Below are 14,190 nucleotides of genomic sequence, written 5' to 3'. Positions count from 1 at the left end.
GCATTACTCTGTCCTGTAAGCTTGATCAGGTCACATCAGAAACACAGTAGGTGGGTGCCACGCTGCTGTCAGGTGTCACGAAGGTGACGGTGACCACAGCCTTGTGAGTAATTCCTTGTCATAGTGGCCCCACAACGGACCCAGGGACCCGGCTGTCTTCGGTCTTGAGAGTTTTATGCTTTTCTGGGCAGGGTCTCCCCTGTCTTGAAGCTTCCCTCTCCTCTTTTGGAGACTGAAGGAAGGAGAAGAGGAGCGATAGGGAAGGAGGGGAGAGAGGATTTGCAGCAATGTGGCCATTCCCACAGATTTCAATGTGGAGTTAAGGAGCCGAGACCTCCCCCACCTGCCCTCTTGTGTGCCTCAGGCACCAGGTTACACACACCCTCCGCCTTCCGGTGAGGGCTTCTTGGAGACGCAACCAGCTCCCCGCAGCCAGTCTTGGTCAGTCCTGAGCTAGGGTATTCCCCAGGAAAGGAGTGACATCACCTGTCTGAAAAGCCTAAGGAGCCCCCCACATGGTTGGTGGTGCTGACGGGGCCACATCCTGGGCACCAGACCAGGGAGTATCCCCCAGATGAGTGTTTCTGGCTGGCAAGCAGGCTGGCATTTGGATTGAAGTCCTGCACAAACTGCCATGGCCAGAGCCTGCAAGGCAGAGCCTGTACAGAGCAGCCCAAGAGCTGGGCATGTGCTGGGCCTGGGAGGACGTGGAGGCCATGCCATGGGGTGTGGGGGACCCTGCTCACAGCTCACCTCGTGGTCGCCCAGCACTGACCCATCCACCTTACCCTCCTACCCACCACGCTGTGAACTCATCTGCCACAGATCTCCACCCACTGTCCGAAGCCCTCGGCCCACAATGCTTTGGGTTGCACCAGGGCTGCAGAGCCTGGGTCACTCACTGTTCAACTCTCCTGGGGCGATGTGGGCCCGGCCCTGCGTCCCAACAGTAGCATTTCTGCAGCAGATGTGGGGATATTCACAGTAAGAGGGACAAGTCCAAGTCCATCAACAGTTGGTTTTGCCGCCAAGTGGATGACAAAAATACCTTGCTGTGTGGGGCCCCTTGGAGGTGGGAACAGTGAGCGTGTAGACCTGTCCTGCTGTTACCTTGGTTATCACGTTGAGGTGGAGTCTGGAAAACCCCGGTGCACATGGGCTTCGGAACCGCTCCCCTTTTTGACACCAGAACCCATTTCCCAGTGGAACCCCAGAGCAGCAACTCGGGCTCTTGCTCGCCTGTGTGGCTTTGTGTGTGGCTTCCTGCTGGTGAGCAGAGATGTGGCGTGGGGCTGAGTGTGGCCCACCGGTAATCCAGCTGCATGCCTCCTTCCCTGCCTGAGCGTGGAGGCTGCCTCTGCACGATGAAGGCTGTCACTTGGTGTGGTCCTTACAGCTGTGGGCCCCATCCCACTGGTCGTGGCCTGCCTGCAGAAAGCTATAGGACTGGCTTTGCCTTTCAACCTGCTGATCGCCCTGGCCTCCCTTACCCACGATGAGATGCCGAGAGCTGAGCTGTCCCGCTCGTGACTAACTCGCCACTGCCTACAACCTGTGCCGCTGCCTGCCTCACACCCACCCTGTTGTGCTGCCTGCAGGCCTCCCCTTTCACGAGGACCTGGGCTGTGCCCAGGCAGCCCCCTGTGTCGCTGAGGCCTCTCCTGCTACCGCACGGCCTCCAGAGCTCCCCTCGGCCCCTTGACCCGCATGAACCGGCTTCCCCTGGTGATTCAGGCCCCTTCTGTCCCTTCCTGGACCGCAGCGCAGGCCCTGGGGCTGGCAGGTGAGCACCCGGCACCCCCCGCTAACCGCTTGGCCCTGCTGCTTCAGGCTTACAAAAGCGCGTGCGACATGGCTGAGGTGTGAGGCCGCCGCCAGGAGCTTTGCATCCCCCTGTGTGTGGTGCCGGCCACGATCAGCAACAATGTCCTGGGCACAGAAATAAGCCTGGGCGCTGACACTGGCCTGAATGCTGTTGTCTGGGTAAGAGAACCCCGTTTCCTCCCATTGCTTTCTTTCACTTATTTTAGCAATTTGTGTCTTCTGTGCTAAGAATGAGCCAGATTTATTATTACTCTTCTCCACCCCCCACCCCCACTCTTTATTAGCTTGACTTTATGTCGGTCACACTGGCCAGAACAGGGTAAATTTTTTAGCTTCTCTGCCTTAGGGAGAATCTGTCTTTATTGATTAAAAGTGAGATGATATATTCAGTCCTTGGGGTCTTGTCTCTATCGCACCTAGACTAGGGGAGCGGTGAGCACCATTTCTCTGGAGCCTGCCTCTCCTGCCTGCGTTGACTAGCGAGGCTGCAGGGCCAGCTGTGGGAGCCTGCAGAAAGGGGTTTGAGTGCCTGGTATGTACGAGCTCTGGGACACAGCCGTGTCCACTGGGGGCCGCTGCCTGGAACCACAGCCTTCCTGGTGAGACGAGAGGTTCTTGAGAGAGCTGAAAGCAAGCCCTCCTGGGCAGGTAGCTTCACCAACATGTGCTTTGGGAGGAGTGGATCCTGCCGGTCATGGGCATGGTGCTGACACCCGCATGGTGGCCCCTCCGGTCCCTGATAAGCTGACCCACCTCTATGGTCATGAACTGGACATGAGGACCTGTGGGAGTTCCACAGGCCTTTGCTGCAGAGAGGGTCCTCACTCAGCTGCAGACGGGACGGTGGCCATCTTGGCAAGTAGGGTCATGTCAGTGGTTTGGCCGCCTGGTGCCTTCTGAAGAGCAGCCGCTGGCCTTTACCTTAGATGTTCACGTCCAAACCACCTCCGGAGTTTGCGGTGAAAACTCCCAGCCCTGTTGGAGACTCCTTAGTTCAGCTTGGCACAGAACCTCGGAAAACAGCAGTTCTGTTCCGGGTTCTTCAGAACTGACTTCCAGTGCAGGGAAGGGAGCAGAGGGGCCGTGAGGTCGGCTGCAGCCTCCTGTGCCTCACACTCGAGCTGAGGGCCATCTCTCTCCTGGACTTCTCCTTGTTGCGTTCCCTGGTGCTGTGCTGGCCCAGTTCCCTTGCAGAGGCTGGCCCCGACTCGTTCCCTGGACTTTCTTGGGCCCCGTGCTTGACCCCTGTTCATTGAATGCCATTGGGTTCCAGCCATCGCTGGCTTCGCTCTCCTTTAGCACCTTGTAGATGTCCACACATGCGGCGCAGCACTACCCCGGCCAGCGGCTGTGCTTTGCTGCAGGTCCCTTGCTGTAGCCGGGGCGGGAACCCCACCCCCTGCCCCGTCTGGCCACCGACTTCAGTAGAGGCTCGGCTGTCGTGAGGGATACCAGTCATGGGAAAACTGGTCTCCCTGCAGATTCACAGAGCAAGGTGGTTCTCACAGAGAAGTCAGTGGCTTTTTTCTACCTTAACGCTGTAGCAAACGCCACCTTATCTTTCACCACCAATTTATAGTTCTTTACACCCACAGAGCAAAGTGCTGGTGATGTTTGAACTGTAGCCTGGGGCTCTCGCTCCCATGGGACTCCTTGGGGAATTTCCTAGCAGGATCGTGTGTGTGCCCTTTCAGGGGGTTGTATCTGCCAGGCGCATCCCATTGTGTGGCAAGAATGGCTGAGGTCACAGGCTCTGCCTGACGAGTGCCACTCACAGCTGCTGTCCACGCAGGGCCATGCTTGGGATCGGCCTTTTTCTTGTCAGTGCTACTTTGACTAATTGCCCGAGTCACGGCTGGAGTGACTTGCTATTTTTAGAAGATAATTCAGGCTTTAGATGCCATCTAGGTAATGAGGAGAGAGTTCAGGAAAGCTGTATCTAAGCTCCAGCAAAGGCGGATTCTTCCATCACAGCTGTCACTGCGTTTACACTGAGAGGAGCACACGGTCGTGGGCGTGGCTCAGGTGTCAGGGCTGCGCTGTTCCACGCACCCACAGCAGCAGCCTGGCGGGACCAGAACTCAGACACTCTCGGGCACAAATCAGCCTCTTGGGAGAGCTGCTTTGCCTGCAGAATTCTTTTGCTATTAAGCGATGGATGTCATTCTTTGAATGAGTGACAGTAATTCCCCACCTCAGGATGGGCTGCGGGGGAGATTCAGTTGGAAAAATAACCCATGAGGCTTTGTGCCTCTGGGGATCCTGATGCCCCACCCACATTTTCCTTCCCATGCCCAGGATTCTCTAAGACAAAGGGCAAGTCTTAAAGCCTTACGGCATCTTAAGTCTTAGATCGCAATTAGAGACCCACCCAGTACAGGTGGAACAGTGAAACCCTCAGAATTCTACACTGGCCCTTCAAGAAGGCAGTTGTGGGCTCTTTGGACCCTTGACGGGTTTCTGTCCTCCGTCCTTCCTAAGCACAAAGACGGGAATTCTTCCCATTGCCTGTTTCTCTCCCCATCTCGGCTTCTACACAATGCAAAGTGGCCCTCTAACTAGAGCCCGTATTCAGTTTTGGATACATCAACCAATTATTTTGGGAAGAAAAGAATCTGTCAAAAAACGAAGTATAGGTTGGAATGGTTTAATCAAGCCTATGTTTATTCAACAAAGTGCGCTTTTAAATTTCATCCGAGGTACTCAAGTGAAAATTTCCCAGTGGGTGTTAAACTTTCATGCACAGACTCTCATGTGGCTCCCAGTCTCAAGTCCACACCCCCACTTCATGTTTTTACTCTTGGCTGAGTCCCACGGAGGCCGGTTAGGGAATCCTGCAGGATCAGCCCTTGACCAGGACGGACGGACGGACGGACAGACGGACGGACAGACGACTGGCTGAGGAATACTGTGCTTATGTCATTCAGAGACAAGTATTTCTTGAGCGCCTGCTGTTTGGGCTCGGCCGGGTCCTGTTGATGGTGCAGTGGTGTAAGCCTAGCCCACAGTTCCTGCCCTCATGGAATTTGCAGCCTAGTGCGGACTGCAAGTGAAATAACCACGAGGTAACTGCAGGGAGAGACACCGGGTTGATTTCTATGAAGAGAGGACATGGGGTGCCCCGAGAGCCCCTGACAGAGGGAACTTTGCACTCCTAGAAACCAGGCGGCGTTTTCCTGAGGAAATGACATTTCCCTCTGGGTCAGAGCTGAGGAAGGTGCCTGTGTGTGTCCCGTGGCCGCTGAGACCCTGACCACACACCTGGGGCTGGAAAATAATACTCACTCTCCCACAGCTCTGGAGGGCAGGAGCCATGGACTGAGACCAGAGTGTTTGCTCCAGGAGAGGCCCTCGTGGCCCATTCAGGTGCGCAGAGATGCGGGCCTTGCACGCCTTGTTCCCTGGCGCCACCTCCTCCCATGTGGGTGTGCAGCATCCTGCTCCAGGGCCTTCAGCCTCTGCACCCCTCATCTGCCGATGCAAGTAGTGGCACTTAGGGTCCACCTGGGTTGTCCTCAGAATTCACCTTTATCACCGCATGAGGGAACAGTCCCAGGTTCCAGGGATTGGGACCGGGATTCCTTTGGGGGTCGCTCTGCCGCCCATCACTGTGCCTGAATGTGATGCACACAGCGGCCAGCATATCCAGAGGCCCCAGGAGGACCTGGGGTGGCTGGAGCTAGAGCGGGACCTGGTGTCAGAACCAGGCGGAGCAGGGAATCTCGAGAAAGGCTTGACGTGTACTTGAAGTGAGCAAAGAGTTTTCAATGGATCAGATGAATGTTTTTTATAGATAGCTCTCCAGTCTGTGTGAAAAGATTGGAGGGTGCCGGGGTGGGAGCTGAAGCCCAGGTAGAGGCTTTGCAGAGGCCCCGCGAGGTGGGGCCCAATAGCCACCCCCTCTCCTCCCTTTGGCTATTGGGAGCCATGGTGGACTCATAGCCTGTTTAAGATATTGTGAGTAATATCGTCTCCCCCTCTGGAAATAATGAACTCTTTCACAGACGGGTGTACACCTTCAGTGTATTGCTCAGGAAACAGTGATATAATTCTTAAACATCAAGAATCGATTGTAATAATTATCAATAATACTATTAATTAATATTTTACCATTAATATGGATAATTATTTTAAATAGATGATGGATGACAAAAATTAATTTTTAATAATTATATCATTTATTAATGTTACTAATTTTTAATATTGTTTTTTGCCAGCATCACTTAGTATTGATTTAAGTAAGATTAATTGTTGATATCATTATTTTAATAGTGTTAATATTATTAATTAATACTCATCATTAATATTCTGAATCAGTATTAATATTTAGTATCTTTGTCATTATTAATGTCGATGATTACTAATTTTTATTATATTTATTAATAATTAATAGGCTTGTTCCTCATATCCAGCAGGGAGAAGATGATATTACTCCCAATATTGCAGAAAGTGTACATTCCTCTATGATGTTTTTCCTAATAACCAGGGGGTAGAGGATGACATTATTGAAACTACCGCAGTGTGTGTACATCCTTTCGATCATCTTGTTCCTTCTATCTAGGGTACGAGAGGATGATATTACTCCCAATATCGCAAGGGGCGTGGACCTCCACTGTGATATTTTCCCTCACATCCAGCCGGGGAGAGGAAGATATTAGTAAAAGCCAGCAGGGAAGAGGAAGATATTACCCCCAATATCACAGGGGTGTACATCACCTTGTGATATTGTTCCTTATATCCTGGGATGGAGAAGATAATACTAGTGGCAATATCGCAGGGATTTTACACACCCACTGTGCTATTGTTCCAAACAACATGATATGACTCCTAGTATCACAGGGGGAGTACATCCTCCTGTGATATTGTTTCTTATATTCAAGGGGAGAGAATGATATTACTCCCAATATCGCAGGGTTTGCACACACCTCCTGCGATATTGTTCCTAATATCCCAAAGAGGAGAGCATAATATTACTCTCAATATCTCAGCAGGTGTACACCTCGTTTCTAATATTTTTCATAATATCCAAGATGGGAGAGGATGATAAGACTCCCAATATGCCAAGAAGTGTATAGCCGCCTGTGATATAGTTCCTAACATCCAGGTGGGGATAGCATGATATTACTGCCCATATCGCACGAGTGGTAAAACCCCTTCGATATTTAGCCTACGATCCTGTGGGGAGGGGATGATATTACTCCCAATATCGAAGAAGGTGTACACCCCCCTGAGACACTGCACCCAATATCCATGTTGGGTGACGATGACAATATACTCAATATCGCAAGGGATGTACACAAACCCTGGGATATTTTTCCTTATATCTAGAGTGGGAGAAGACACTATTACTCCCAATAACACAGGGACTGTGGCTGTATACCCCTCCTGTGATATTATTCTTAATATCCTAGGGAAGAGAGGATGATATTACACCCAATATCGCAGGGGGAGTACACCCACCCAGTGATGTTGTTCTTAATGTACTCCATCTCCCTCCACCAGGGATATCGTTTCTAATATCCAGGGGAAGAGAGGATAACATTATGCCCAATATTGCAGTGGAGTGTACACACCTTCCATGATGTTGTTCCTAGTATCCAAAGGTAGAGACGATGATGTTACTGGCCATATCGCAGAGGGTGTACACATTTATGTGATATCGTTTTTGACATTCAGTGGGGGAGAGGGTAACATGAATCCCAATATCGTTGAAGGTGTACAGACCCCTGTGATGTAGTTTCTAATGTACAGGGGTAAGACCAGAATATTGCTCTCAATATCACAGGGGGTGTAACCACCCTGCCCCCTGTATGTTGTTCCTAATATGCAGCAGTGTGGAGGCTGATAGTACTCCCAATATCCCAGAAGGTGCGCCCACACCTGAGATAGAGTTCCTAATATCCAGCGGGAAAGAGGCTGATTTTACTTTCGATATCGCAGTGGGTGTACACCGCCCCCAACCCCGGGGTATCGTTCCTAATATCCAGGCGGGAAGAATATGACATGGGTGATAATATCGAAGGGGGTGGACACCTCTTCTGTGATATGGTTCCTGATATCCAGGGGGTGAATGGATGATATTACTCCCAATAAAGTAGGAACCGTACAGCCACCCTGGGATTTTGTCCTTAATAACCACAGGGGAGAGATGATATTACTACCAACATTGCAAGGGGTGTACACACCTCCTGTGATATTGTTTCTTATATCCAGGAAAGGAGAAGATGGTATTACTAACAATATTGAAGAGATATACAACCCCCATGGGATATTGTTCTAAAGATACAGGTTGAAAGAGGATGAGACTCCATCCAATATAACAAGGGGTGTACACCCCACCTGTGATATGAATCGTAAAACCTAGAAGAAGAGAGAATGACATTGCTTCCAAAAACACACGGGGTGTACACCCACCTGTGATATTGTTCCTGTCATCTAAAGGAAGAGATGATGATACTACTCCCGCTACCGGAGAAGGTACACACCCCCCTATGATATTGTTCCTCATGACTTGTGGGGGAGAGCATGATATTACTTCCAGTATGACAGTGGCTTGACACCCAGTCTGTGATATGGTTCTGCACACCAACTCTTTGCCCCTCGTTTCCCATGCATTCTCTCCACACTTTTGGAACCTCGTGGGAGGCTTTGTCTTTGGTTACAGATGAAGAGACGAAGGGTCTGAGAGGTTAAGCAAGTTTGTTACTGGAAAGCGGTTCCGATCCAGACCTCAAGAGAGGTTTCCTGGATCTCACAGAAGAAAGAATTCGGGGCGAGTCCATAAAGTGAAAGCAAGTTTATTAGGAAAGAAAAGGAATAAAAGAATGGCTACTCTGGCTGGGCGCAGCGGCTCACTCCTGTAATCCTATAACTTTGGGATGCCGAGGAAGGTGGATCACCTGAGGTGAGAAGTTCGAGACCAGCCTGGTCCAACATGGCAAAACCCTGTCCCCATTAAAATACAAAAAATTAACTGGGCGTGGTGGCAGGTGCCTGTAATCCCAGCTACTAGGAAGACTGAGGCAGGAAAATCGCTTGAACCCAAGAGGTGGAGGTTGTAGTGAGCCAAGATCATGTCACTGCATTCTAGTTCGGCCAACAGAGCAAGACTCCATCTCAAAAAAAAAAAAAAAAAAAAAAGAAAAAGAAAGAATGGCTGCTCCATAGGCAGAGTGGTGCCAAAGGCTGCTGGTTGCCCATTTTCACGGTTATTTCTTGATCATATGCTAAACAAGTTTTGGACTATTCATGAGTGTTCCAGGAAAGGGGTGCGCAATTCACAGAACTGAGAGTTTCTGCCCTCCCTTCTGAGACCACGTAGGGTAACCTCCAGATGTTGCCATGGCATCTGTAAACTGTCGTGGCGCTGGTGGGAGTGTCTTGTAGCAGCTAATGCATTATAATTAGCATATAGTAAGCCGTGAGGACAATCAGAGGTCACTCTCGTGGCCATCTTGGGTTTGGTGGGCTTTGGCCGACTTTACTGCAAACTGCTTTATCAGCAAGGTCTTTATGACCTGTATCTTGTGCCGACTTCCTATCTCATCCTGTGACTAAGAATGCCTAGCCTCCTGGGAATGCGGCCTAGTAAGTCTCAGCATCCCTTTACCCAGCCCCCATTCAAGATGGAGTCGCTCTGGTTCACGTGCCTCTGACAAGTTGGCCTGGGTAGAGTGTTCTCTAGTGTGGTTGTTGGAGCTGTTCCTAGAAGTAAGAGGTATTTTCAGTAGGAAACAGGTCTCTGTTAGCCCGGGGACTGGCACTCTGCCCCAGTATGTCGTCCTCATTTTAGTGGAGACAAAACTGGGGCTCAGAGACATCAACTCCCTCATCCCGAACCCCCAGACTGTCAGTGGTGGGCTGGGGTTTGAATGTGGGGCTTGAAGACCCATCATCTCCTCTGGTCCCCCAGTCTCTGCTGCCCAAGAGGAACAGGATCCCAGGATCCAGGCCCCTCATGGCACCAGTCAGGGTGGGTGGAGATGGGGAGGCAGAGTTCCAAAGCTCCCCAGACTCTGAGGCAGGTCGGGGACCAAGAGCAACCCGGACCTGGGGGCCCCACCCCGAGAAGAATGGCTGCAGGCCCGGCCCAGTAGGCAGGAGGTCTGTGTCCTCAGTCAATGTGACGGCGCTTCCAGCTGCTCCAGCCAGGCCGTGCTGTCTTCACGTTTCCAATCATGCGGCCTCCTCTCCAATTCCCAAGCCCAACCCACAGAGACGGCGATCTGGGGTCTACATGAGGTTTGTCAGCAGCTCTGAGCTGCTGCTTCCCGCCAGCCCCGCGGCTGGTTCTGGAAAGCTCTCTGCTGCCCCCTGGTGGGGAGGCTCAGTGTAGGGCTCTGGCTGCAAGCATGGGGTCCCAGAACCTCTTGATTCTGTCACCTCTGCTGGGTGGAAAACCAACCCAGGACTGAACCAGCAGATGGGTGCCTGATTCCTTATTATCAGAGCTCCGCCCACTGGCAAGTCTCTCTCCGGACCTCAGTTTCCCCTTCCGTTAAACGAGGGGCTTGGGGGATACCAAGGAGGGGTAACTGCTTAGTGAGGATGGGAGGTTTCTTTTGGGGAGATGAATACATTTCGAAACTAGATGGCGAGAGTGGTTGCACAAGACTGTGAATGCACAAATGCCACCACATTAATTGCGTTGAAATAGTTAATTGCATGCGATGTGAAAGTCACCTCATTTAAAGTGTGTAAAAAAGGGGCCTGGGAGAGTGCAGTGTATGTGAGAATCACGTGGGACACCCATAGTCTCTGAACCTCGGTTTTCTTGCGTAAACTGGCAAAGAGACCGTGTGAGCCGTGTTCCCTGGGGCCAAGAGATTCCAAGAAGGAAAACCTGGGATTCCTGGGACTAGGATGAGGGCAAGGGGCCGGAAGGGGAGGGGCATGTGGGGATGGCTGGGGTCAGCCCAGATAAGGCTTTCAATACTGGGTAGCAGCGTCTACACAGGCGGAGATCCCTGCATCTCACTTCCTGCAGGGCTGACCAGTGGCCAGAGGTGGGACTGGCCAGGCTCGGCCCAACCAAATCTGAGAGCAGAGGACACTGAGTGAGGGATCCCCGTCGCCACCCTCACTGGCCTGTGGCTCTCCTGACACCACAAGAGAGGTCCAGGAGCTGACTTTGGGTCCCAATGGGGGACACCATCCAGGCTACAGGCTGGCAGGGTGGTGTGGTGGTCAGTGTACTGGGCTCTGCGTCTCTGCCCCTACCTGCTGTGTGATGGTGGGCCAGACACCTAACCTCTCTGTGCCTCTATTTCTTCAATGGTGAACAGGGACACTAGCAGCCCCCACATCCGATCACAGTGGCCTGAAGGTTAAAGGCAACGGCGGCACGAGACGTACAGTAAGAGCTCTGAGCAGGGAGAGCAGAGAGCTGTCACCAGGGAAGGAGCTGGCCCGTAGACACAGCCCAGGAAGCACACAGAGAAGGATGCCCTGGGGACTTCGGTATGTTATTGCAAAAAAAACATTTATTGCTATTTGAACCCTGCTTTCATGCCTCCATTTCCCAGAAAATGAGCCACGGAGACACCAGGAGAGGCAGGAGACCATCCTCCTTGCACAAAACCCATTCCCTTGGATGCTGTCCTCAGCGAGGGTGGCTGAGGGCCAACCAGGGGGCCCACCCGCAGAGTGGCAGAGGAGGTAGGTTGACCCTGCAGATGTTGAGCTCTGTGGTGAAGGTCCTGGCCTTCTGGTAGAAGAGGATAAACTTCTCACGGTCCAGGAGGAAGTTGTGGGAGATGGTGGCCGGCTGCGTGTAGGTCTTCAGCTGTGCCCTTCTTGTTGCCCAGGCCCATGGCGGCTGCCAGGGTCAGCTGGTAGTATCCGGCTGCATCAAACGGGTCCTGAAGGGGACAGGCCATGCTCAGCAAAAGGGGGACTCGGAGCCTGTCTTCCTAGAGGCCGTTCCTGTCTCCAGGTCATTCCACATGTCCAGCCAATGCTGGTTCACCCCATGAGCCCCAAAGCCTGTGACACTGCTGTGGTGTCAGCTGCAGGAGGTGGGGATGACCCTGACACCCCTGGAAGCCTTCCTGAGTGTCCCTACGCCCCACTCATCCCAAGCCTCCTGCCCCAGTCCCACCCTCTCTGTAGGCAGTGGCTGCTTTCCCCATGGGCTGAGGTCAGGGCAGATCCTGCCTGCTCTGACAGTTCCATGCAGGACTCGTGGCTCCAAGCCACAGCAGGGGCACAGCGTTGAGTGACCCAGGCTCCCCTCTGGCCCCTGTCCATGCTGACCATTTCCAGGCCCTCCACGGGACAGGCCAGGTACAAAACCATCTCACAGGTGTCCTCTCTGGCAATGTTCCCTGAAATATTGATGGAGTGTGACTCCCCAGACATCCACTCCTGTTTTCAATGCATCTTTGGCTCAAACTCACCATCCCTGGGTTGGGATGCCGTCTCCCAGACCTCCTCCTTGACCCTCCCATCCCCCACCCGGCACCTCTTCCACATGGGGGTCACCCAAGGGACCTCTCTAAGACCCATGCCTGGCCTGTTCCTCTTTGCCATCTCAAGATGGCTCCCAGGGCCAATGAGAAAGTCCAAGATGCAGCAGTCTATTCCCTCACTGTCCCGCCCCACACACAGAGCAGGGGCGTGAGAAGGTCCCGAGTCACCGCCACTGCTCATCCAATGGCCCCCGCCCAGCCGAACACTGGACTCTGTGCTGGGTGTGTGGCTGAGCCTAACGTCCTTGATCCCAGTCTGAGGGACCTGGGAGTGAACACTGACCACACAGGGTGGCCCGGGCTGTGGCAGAGGGAAGCCCAGGAGACCCCAGACTCAGCCAGGGATGGAAGGCAAAGGCTTCCTGAAGGGGTGGGGGCTTCCCAACTAAACAGGAAGGAGCCAGCCAAAGCATATGTCTCTGCGTGTGCTTGTGTGTGTGCCTGTGCGTGTTTGTGTGCCTGTGTGTGTGCACGTGTCTGTGTGTGGGCGCCTGTGTGTGCATGTGCATTTGCGTGTGCATTTCCATGTGCCTGTAGTGTGTGAAGCAGCTAATGAGCAGCAGGCTGAGCCAGGACACATCTAATCCACCCTATTCCAGCGCTCACTCTCACGTGTAGACTAAAGGGGACCCCATTTTAGAGGCAATCGGCAAAGATGCCCATTTACCTCTGCTTCTCTGCCAGCCTTCCAGGCCCCATGCATCCCGGCTTTTTCTCCCACTCCTCTGGGCCCTGGGTCCAGGGTCTCCTATACAAGGAGGAGGGTGTAGCCTTGGAAAGACAGCCGCCCTTGGGGAATTCTGAGGGGGCCTCCCTGTGGGAAGCTGGCCTGCGCTGACAGCATAGTCACGATGAGGCCCAGAGGGCTGTGCATGGGAAGGAGGTGAAGGAAGGTTGTGCATGGGAAGGAGGTGAAGGAGGCATCTGCCCCTCGACCTCAACCGTGGACTTTGGCCTCTCAGGTACTACTTGGCCCTTTCCTTTCTCCTGGACAGGGGGAGTGGGCGGCAGGCTTGACCAAGTGAGATAAAGGCCTCTTCTGGGAGGTCGGTCCCCTTGGGTCCCAGGAGAGACCCTGGGCAGTGAGCAGTGTCCCTCTGGGTCTGACACTTGGCACCTCCCTGTCTGGCTGGGACTTGGGAGGCCACAGGGACCACTTCTGATCACCAGGTGTCGCCAGCACTGGGCAAGGGCCTCCCGGGCATCCCCAAGCCTGCGGTGGGGGATACGGGGCGGGGTCTTAGGGCTGCCCCAGCTCCTCATGTTGTTCTATGGCCCCCAAGATTTTGGCCCCTGGACTGGAGTGCCCTGGCCTCTCAGCCCCTAAGGAGCACTGACGAGGTGCCGGTGCGATGCTGAGGAGGGGTGGTGCCTGCTGGGCAGAGGGGTGGAGACACCCCAGGTCTGAGTCTGCCAGTCCCAGCTCTCTACCCCGGCAGGGCTGGGGGCAGAGGGAGCACAGCACCTCCCCTCAAGACAGACCCGACCCAGCAAGGTCTCAGCCTGGCTGGCTGGGCCCCCGCCCCACTACACCTGCCCTAAGCTGGGGTTTCCCTGTCTGTGAACCCAATGGTAAGACACTGGGGTCCCACCCAACCCTTCCTGGGTAGTGTGAAGATTCAAAGTGTCTCGGGACTCCAGGAAGGAGTTACTCAGTGCAGGCTGGCACCCTGGGCAGGCTTCCTAGAGGAGGCGCCAGGATTTGGGTTGGATCTTGCAACGTGGATTCAATGTGAGGATGATGCCGTCCTCTGAAATGTCCTTCTCCCGACCCTGTTTTCTTTGTTAAATGCAACTTGACACTTGACTGTCAAGACTCAGTTTGGTGTCACCTCCTCCAGGAGGGCCCCCCTGACTACAATCCTCCTTCTTTACCCAGAGGCCACCATTGCCCACT

Source organism: Macaca nemestrina (assembly GCF_043159975.1).
Source record: "Macaca nemestrina isolate mMacNem1 chromosome 4 unlocalized genomic scaffold, mMacNem.hap1 SUPER_4_unloc_4, whole genome shotgun sequence".
Lineage (NCBI taxonomy): Eukaryota > Metazoa > Chordata > Mammalia > Primates > Cercopithecidae > Macaca > Macaca nemestrina.
This window is presented reverse-complemented; position numbering follows the sequence as displayed.